Raw genomic sequence first — 8403 nt, 5'->3', positions numbered from 1 at the left:
AATTCCTTTTAGTAGTGACATCAAATTTCAGACTGATAAAAGATATTCCAACATGCAGATTTATTTTAATGTTTTTGACTTTTTTAAAGCTAACATTAAAAAATGGTTGTTATTCTCATTTCAATCTATTTTTTGTTCTTTTTCTTTTCTATTTTTTCTTTGTACTTGCAAAATCACTATATAAATCACTATATATATTTATACAAGACAAAAGGGTTCCATACTGCTTGTAAATGATATATGTTACAGAATTAGTTATTATATAATATGTTATACAATATAGTTATTAAGAGTAAAATAAAGAATCGTTGTGTGTATTATGTCTTGCACAGGAGTGCAGGTGGATAAAAAGAAGAAAAAATTGTGTGGCATGTTGCACATACATAACAAGCAAAGAGACCCAAAAGGACACAAGGGGACAGAACACTGAAGTGCATAATAATGTATTTATTTCTGAAAATAATTTAGACAACAGGGTGAAACATGTTGTGGGCAGCAAAGTGTTTTGGGAATCTCTTTGCTGCTATTCAGTGGTTGTCCAGATTTTTGCAACCCAAATCTAATATCCCTATAGGTGAGCTTTAACACCTATAAGAGAAATCTCACATGGATTGGATCCATACATTGCCATAAATAATTGTTTAACCATTGTTTATTACACAAACCATGATTGGTTGGATTCAAATAGCACAAGAAGGCATGGTTTAGAAACTCAGTGGTTGGATTCATGGAACATATTAAGTTAAACCAAAGAAACTATATTATGCTTTAGCATGAGGAATGAACCCATTCATAGAAGTGCATTAGTAATTCTATTCAAAGAGAGCCAAGATGATATTCAAAGTTTGGGATGGAATGTTAATTAATGTTAAAGAAAAAACTTGAACACCTAATAATAGAGAATAAGCAATGAGTACCTTTCCATCAAATTGGGTTAATATGAATATCCATGCTATTTCTGGCTTGCTTTTCTTTATGTTGCTTCCTAACTACAGTCAAATCCCTGATGTTAATATCTGAATTGAGATTTTAGGCTTTGGGGGAACAGAGTTTATTTTAACTGGTCAACAGGTGAAAGATGGTCTCCCTTTGCCATTCAGGGGAAGGCTGGCCATAGTGCCAACAACAAAGTGATTGTTGATTTACAAAAAGGATCCTGAAAAATAAGAATTAGTCAATGGTACATGTGATTTTGCTCAAGAAGGGAATATGCTTGACTTTAGGAGTGTTAGGAATCAGTGTCTTTAGCTCAGAAACTGCTCCCTGCTCAGCCCTGTGATTAAGAAAAAGCACTATTTGTGGACTTTCCAATCTCTCTGGCTACTGTGGGAAAAGGATGCTAGATTAGTTGGAGTTTACATCTGATTCAGCACAGCTCTAGTGATGTTCTTCAATTCCTGTAAGTCTAGAAACCACCTGTTGTACAGGAGTTAGACATGATTGCACAACCATAATCTTTTGTTCCCTGTGGGAGGGTCCCAAGCAAGTTGCATTCCGTCATAATAGGCTCTTGCCTTAAGGCTGCTACATTTCATACCTAAGGATTGATGTCTTCTTTTCAAAACATGTGTGGATGACCTTTGCCCCAGAAAGATTGAAGACTGTCATCATCACCACTAGCCTCATCCTTTCAGACAAGGAGAGTGGAAATAGCAACAGAACTTTGTGCTACGACTGAATCTATGGCTTTTCTGGCTGTCAGACAATAAGGGCTTGTACCTCAAAGCTATTGTTTAAAAGAAAACCATGGGGCATTTCTAACAGGCAAACACCACTAAACTGGTTGCAGAGGGTGGATCTTTATTTTATTTTTGCATATTTGCTTACCTCCATCTTTCACCGAGTTGATATAATACCATAGCAATAGTTACATACTTCTTAACTAGTGCAATTTCTGCCTTCATTCTACTACTCTGCTGTTTCACACATTAGTTGCATTAACACACTAACCTGAAATGTAGGAAATACAACACTGTAACTTGTCAGCAAAATCATCTAGTTTCCACAATGCATCTTCAGCGGGCTAAGAACTTTTGTGTCTGTATATGAAGCAGAAAAAAATAATCAGTTTCTTGTTTTAAGTTTGTGTTTGTGCATGGCATCTCAAATTTTCTCTTTGCTATAATTGTGGGTGCAGTTACCTACTTACCTATCAAGGATGCAGTTACCTATTTAGAATGCAAATTTATAACCTATACAAGAGAAATCCTAGTAACCACAGGAAATATTGGTTTCCCCAGTCCAAGGCCAGAAAGAAGTTTCCAATTTCAAAGGACATCTGACTTTGGATTCCGTCCCACTGTTCCTTGTCTTTGAAACTAGTTTGGGAAATCCCAGACTTGAAAAACTTCCAGAGAGGGAGCATGTCAGGTGGGGCTGAAAATTTGTCAAGTCTTTCAGATGATAACAAAACTGGCAAAAATTCAGAGGAGTTCAAAGGGGAAAAGAAATAAGACTGCAAATATTTGTAACAAAACTGTGTGCAGATTCAGTGCATTGAATTGAATTGGATCCCTGTTAATCAGTTTGAGAATTCAATGGACTTTTGCACATCACTCACATATTCTTTTTATTAAATCTGATCAATTATTTAAATTTGATCAATTCAATCCAGTTCAAGTCAGATCCAGATTCAATTAAAAGCAAGGAAGTATCAGAAAAACACAGGCATCTTGCCTCATTTCTGCCCATCTGCTGGCAACCAAAGAACTGACTGGGATACTCAGAGTAGTCCAAAGTTGGAGATTTGGGGCCAAATTAGATTATTTTATAAGGGCCACTCAGTTTTCCAAGGACAATGTAGATGAGGCAAGGAATATTCATTTATGCTTACATTGTAATTTAAAGTAGAAATTAAATTTATAAATATTGTTAGAATCAAATATATTTTTAATCCTCAAGATCTGCATAGAAAATTATTTAATGACCACTTTTATGTCTTAAAAAGAAAGTACAGTATTTATTTTTATAACGATTTCAACCAGTGGACAGTGAGGGTGATAGAAGCTGGCTGGGTGACTTTGGGACAGTCGTTCTCTCTCAACCCAACCTACCTCATAGGCTGGTTGTTGTGGGGAAAATAGGAGGTAGGAGCACTATGTATGCTGCTTTGGGTTCTACAAAATCAAAGTAGGACATAAATCAAATATAGATATAAATACAACTGGATTGCCAGTGACACTAAAGAGTTTTTATGGCTTCTTTTATTTAGCAAATGAACGGTATAATGGTTTTGACTCATCTCATTGGATGGAGGCATTCAAAGACAAAAGTATCAAAGCAGGTCATTGTTTCCCTTTAATGCAATAGCACAAATGGTAAGCTAGTCAAATGTAGCTCATTAGCTATGTATGGTGGTCTCCTGTTTTTGCTGTTGGTCTTCATTGAAACTTTAAGTGATGCAATACTGGAGAGGAACAGAGAGATTCCCATGCCTGCTGGGAAACATTCCACCCAAGGAGATGGATCTGTGCCTCTCAGGCCTCTGAAGGATCAGGTTCTAGAGCATGACACTAATTACCCTTGACACATTTGTTTAAGTGAAAGAAAAGGATAAAGACTGGGGAAGGTAGAAAGTCCTTAAAGTACTTCTGTTCTATTTATAAACCTTCCACACTTTTCTCCTACGCAGCAAGTCTCAGGAAATGACTTCAGCTGTAATTTAAAACTGTTTTTCTGGCACTCTGGACTCCTGAATCTTCTGTTATTGTTCTTCAGGCCCCACAGGGCGGTTACTCATTTCACTGTTTTTACATGTGCAAACTGTTTAAACTTGTGAAATCAAAGCAAATGTTTTAGGGAGTTTTATAATTGATTTTATTGAACACTTTCCCATTTATCCAAATGTTGAGAAGTTCCAAAGGTGTGGGTAATTTAGAATTATTGGATTTCATTACAGAATTGGAGGGACAGGTCACATGTCTGTCAGAATGACAAGTCACTACCAGCCAACTAACTTGTAATGAGATCCTGAATCCATACTATTGGCAGAGAAAATGGTCCAGTTTGGAAGAGCCCTCTAGAGTCTCCATATGACAGCAACTTGACCAAGGTTAAGACAGTTAGAGGCAAAAGGAAGGAATATAAAGCTGATTTATTTGATCAGGGTTAAAATAACTATCTTTATAAAATTCTGGAAACCCTTTATGTACTTTTTGCCAATACTTAAACAGAGATGACAATGATTTGTGATTGGACAAGAGGGGTATTATGGGAAGTCACTTCTTTAAATATTCTTTTTTCTATCCTTGCTTTTTTCTCTGTTCTGTTCTTTTTATTATTTTCCTTTTTTCTTTGCACTTTGTATTTCTTCTCTTTTCTGTTCTTCTCTTTATTTCTGATTTTCGTTTGTCTTACTTTTTAGTATTGAAAAATTCTTAAATAAAAAGTTTTTTTTTTAAAAAAAAAAGGAAGAGCCCTCTAGAGTCTCAGATACTCCTCATAATATCTGTTCTCTTGCTCACAGTTAATTGCTTTTCATAGCATGGCTTTTGCACTGTTAAGCCAAACGTTTCATTCTTTTGGTGATGAAAGCATCCTTGAGGTTTCTGTTCATTGTTCACGATCAAAAACATTATCCAAAGTCACAGTGAGAAGAGTCCACTCTCTTATTTCAATCCTTTGGTTACAAAAAATAGAAATTAAATTGGAGACCAAAGAGTCTCTTTAACCCATAACTATACTGAAGAAAACAAGAAAGACAAAAACAGATTGGAGAAAAGAATAAAGAAGAAATATAATCTACTGTACACAACTAGCAACTCACAGATGGACACAGTTCCTTTTTGTTGTTTATTCGTTTAGTCGCTTCCGACTCTTCGTGACTTCATGGACCAGCCCACGCCAGAGCTTCCTGTCAGTCGTCAACACCCCCAGCTCCCCCAGGGATGAGTCCATCACCTCTAGAATATCATCCATCCACCTTGCCCTTGGTCGGCCCCTCTTCCTTTTGCCCTCCACTCTCCCTAGCATCAGCATCTTCTCCAGGGTGTCCTGTCTTCTCATGATGTGGCCAAAGTATTTCAGTTTTGCCTTTAATATCATTCCCTCAAGTGAGCAGTCTGGCTTTATTTCCTGGAGGATGGACTGCTTTGATCTTCTTGCAGTCCAAGGCACTCTCAGAATTTTCCTCCAACACCACAGTTCAAAAGCATCGATCTTCCTTCCCTCAGCCTTCCTTATGGTCCAGCTCTCGCAGCCATATGTTACTATGAGGAATACCATTGCTTTAACTATGCAGACCTTTGTTGTCAGTGTGATGTCTCTGCTCTTAACTATTTTATCGAGATTTGTCATTGCTCTTCTCCCAAGGATTAAGTGTCTTCTGATTTCCTGGCTGCAGTCAGCATCTGCAGTAATCTTCGCACCTAGAACTACAAAGGCTTTCACTGCTTCTACATTTTCTCCCTCTATTTGCCAGTTATCAATCAAGCTGGTTGCCATAATCTTGGTTTTTTTGAGGTTTAGCTGCAAGCCAGCTTTTGCACTTTCTTCTTTCACCTTGGTCATAAGGCTCCTCAGTTCCTCTTCGCTTTCAGCCATCAAAGTGGTATCATCTGCATATCTGAGATTGTTAATGTTTCCTTCAGCGATTCTAACTCCAGCCTTGGATTCCTCAAGCCCAGCATGTCGCATGATGTGTTCTGCGTACAAGTTGAACAGGTAGGGTGAGAGTATACAGCCCTGCCGTACTCCTTTCCCAATCTGAAACCAGTCCGTTGTTCCGTGGTCTGTTCTTACTGTTGCTATTTGGTCATTATACAGATTCTTCAGGAGGCAGACAAGATGACTTGGTATCCCCATACCGCTAAGAACTTGCCACAATTTGTTATGGTCCACACAGTCAAAGGCTTTAGAATAGTCAATAAAACAGAAATAGATGTTTTTCTGAAACTCCCTGGCTTTTTCCATTATCCAGTGGATATTGGCAATTTGGTCTCTAGTTCCTCTGCCTTTTCTAAACCCAGCTTGTACATCTGGCAGTTCTCGCTCCATGAATTGCTGAAGTCTACCTTGCAGGATCTTGAGCATTACCTTACTGGCATGTGAAATGAGTGCCACTGTTCGATAGTTTGAACATTCTTTAGTGTTTCCCTTTTTTGGTATGGGGATATAAGTTGATTTTTTCCAGCCTGATGGCCATTCTTGTGTTTTCCAAATTTGCTGGCATATAGCATGCATTACCTTGACAGCATCATCTTGCAAGATTTTGAACAGTTCAGCTGGGATACCGTCATCTCCTGCTGCCTTGTTATTAGCAATGCTTCTTAAGGCCCGTTCAACCTCACTCTTCAGGATGTCTGGCTCTAGCTCACTGACCACACCATCAAAGCTTCCCCGATATTGTTATCCTTCCTATACAGGTCTTCTATATATTCTTGCCACCTTTTCTTGATCTCTTCTTCTTCTGTTAGGTCCTTGCCATCTTTGTTTTTGTTCATAACCAATTTGCCTGGAATTTACCTCCAATGTTTCTAATTTTCTGGAAGAGGTCTCTTGTCCTTCCTATTCTATTGTCTTCTTCCACTTCCGTGCATTGCTTGTTTAAAAATAATTCCTTGTCTCTTCTGGCTAACCTCTGGAATTTTGCATTTAATTGGGCATATCTACCCCTATCACTGTTGCCTTTTGCTTTCCTTCTTTCTTGGGCTACTTCTAGTGTCTCAACAGACAGCCATTTTGCCTTCTTGGTTTTCTCTTTCTTTGGGATGTATTTTGTTGCTGCCTCCTGAACAATGTTGCAAACTTCTGTCCATAGTTCTTCCGGGACCCTATCTACTAAGTCCAGTCCCTTAAATCGATTCTTCACCTCCACTGCATATTCCTTAGGAATATTAGTGAGCTCATATCTAGCTGATCTGTGGGTCTTCCCTAATCTCTTTAGTCTGATCCTAAATTGTTCAAGAAGAAGTTTGTGATCTGAACTACAGTCAGCTCCAGGTCTTGTTTTTACCGACTGTATAGATGTCCACCACCTTTGGCTGCAAAGGATGTAGTCAATCTGATTTCGGTGTTGTCCATCTGGTGAAGTCCATGTATAAAGCCATCTCTTAGGTTGTTGGAAGAGAGTGTTTGTTATGCAGAGTGAGTTGTCTTGGCAAAATTCTATCAGCCTATGTCCTGCTTCGTTTTGTTCTCCCAGGCCACACTTACCTGTAGTTCCAGGTGTCATTTGACTGCCCACCTTAGCATTCCAGTCTCCCGTGATGAAAATAACATCTCTTTTAGGCGTGTTGTCCAGTAGGTGCTGCAGATCCTCATAGAACTGCTCTACTTCAGCTTCTTCAGCATCTGTGGTTGGGGCGTATATTTGGATCACTGTGATGTTAGATGGCTTGCCCTGAATTCGAATTGAGATCATTCTATCGTTTTTTGGATTGTATCCAAGCACTGCTTTAGCCACTTTACTATTAATTATGAAGGCTACTCCATTTCTTCTGTGGTCCTCTTGTCCACAGTAGTAGATCTGGTGGTCATTTGATGTGAAGTGGCCCATTCCAGTCCATTTCAGTTCACTGATGCCCAAAATGTCTATCTTTAATCTTGACATCTCACCAATAACCACATCCAATTTGCCCTGGCTCATAGATCTTACATTCCCAGTTCCAATGGTGTGCTGATCCTTAGAACATCGGATTCGCCGTTCACCACCAGCACCGTCGGCCGCTAGCCGTCCTTTCGGCTTTGAGCTAGCTGTGTCATCACGTCTGGGGCTAGTTGAACTCATCCTCTGTTCCTCCCCAGTTGCATTTTGACCATCTTCCGACCTGGGGGTCTCATCTTCCAATGGTATACCGACCTGTCTCTGATTGTACTGATCCGTTTAGTTTTCACGGCAAGAATACTGGGGTGGGTTGCCATTACCTTCCCCAGGGATCGCATTTAGTCTGACCTCTCTGTCATGACCTTCCCATCTTGGGTGGCCCTTCACGGTTTAGCTCATGGCATCATTGAGGTGCTCAAGCTCCAGCACCACGACAAGGTAATGATCCTTTGCTGAAGACACAGTTCCTTGCAAGACATCAAAAATGAAAAAAAAAAAAGAACTCACAAGTTATGTTACATATTAAGGAGCCATGTTTTGAAGTCAGTGGGCACTTTACCTTGCATAAAAATGTTCTTTCTGGATGTACAAGACAGTCTGAATATATCTGGACAAAAAGTGATCAAGGACAGGTATGCTAAGATTTACAATGGAGGAGTGATAGAATGGTGAAAAGATAACATCTTTGGTTTTACAGAAATAGCTTTATTTTATTTATTTATTTGTTTTCTATCCCGCCTTTATTATTTTTATAAATAACTCAAGGCAGCAAACATACCTAATACTCCTTCCTCCTCCTGTTTTCCCCACAACAACCACCCTGTGAGGTGAGTTGGGCTGAGAGAGGGAGCCTGGCCCAA

The sequence above is a fragment of the Candoia aspera genome, chromosome 3 (assembly GCF_035149785.1).
Source record: "Candoia aspera isolate rCanAsp1 chromosome 3, rCanAsp1.hap2, whole genome shotgun sequence".
NCBI lineage: Eukaryota > Metazoa > Chordata > Lepidosauria > Squamata > Boidae > Candoia > Candoia aspera.
The sequence above is the reverse complement of the archived record's forward strand: the minus strand, read 5'-3'. Positions refer to the sequence as shown.